We start from the raw sequence: 795 nt of genomic DNA on the forward strand, positions 1-795 counted from the left end.
GAGGGGGGAGGAGGGGGGGAGGAGGGGAGTGAGGGGGGGGGAGGAGGGGAGTGAGGGGGGGGGGAGGGGGGAGTGAGGGGGGGGGAGGAGGGGAGTGAGGGGGGGGGAGGGGGGGAGGAGGGGGAGTGAGGGGGGGAGGGGAGTGAGGGGGGGAGGAGGGGGGAGGAGGGGGGGAGTGAGGGGGGGGAGGGGGGAGTGAGGGGGGGGAGGAGGGGGGGGGTGGGGGGGGAGTGAGGAGGGGGGAGTGAGGGGGGGAGGGGGGGAGTGAGGGGGGGAGGGGGGGAGTGAGGGGGGGGAGTGAGGGGGGGGAGGAGGGGAGTGAGGGGGGAGGAGGGGGGGAGGAGGGGAGTGAGGGGGGGGAGGGGGGGGAGGAGGGGAGTGAGGGGGGGGGGGGAGGGGGGAGTGAGGGGGGGGGAGGAGGGGAGTGAGGGGGGGGGAGGGGGGGAGGAGGGGAGTGAGGGGGGGAGGGGAGTGAGGGGGGGAGTGAGGGGGGGGAGGGGAGTGAGGGAGGGGGGAGTGAGGGGGGGGAGGGGAGTGAGGGGGGGCACGGGGAGGGGAAAGGGGGGGGGACTGAGGGGGGGAGGAGGGGAGGGGAGTGAGGGGGGGAGGAGGGGAGTGAGGGGGGGGAGGGGAGTGAGGGGGGGAGGAGGGGAGTGAGGGGGGGAGGAGGGGAGTGAGGGGGGGAGGGGAGTGAGGGGGGAGGGGAGTGTGGGGGTGGAGGGGAGTGTGGGGGTGGAGGGGAGTGAGGGGGGGGCGCGGGGAGGGGAATGGGGGGGGGAGTGAGGGGGGAGGGGA

This window comes from Chiloscyllium plagiosum, unplaced genomic scaffold (assembly GCF_037043375.1).
Source record: "Chiloscyllium plagiosum isolate Xiang-an unplaced genomic scaffold, Cpla_swu_hap1 HiC_scaffold_46, whole genome shotgun sequence".
Classification (NCBI taxonomy): Eukaryota; Metazoa; Chordata; class Chondrichthyes; order Orectolobiformes; family Hemiscylliidae; genus Chiloscyllium; species Chiloscyllium plagiosum.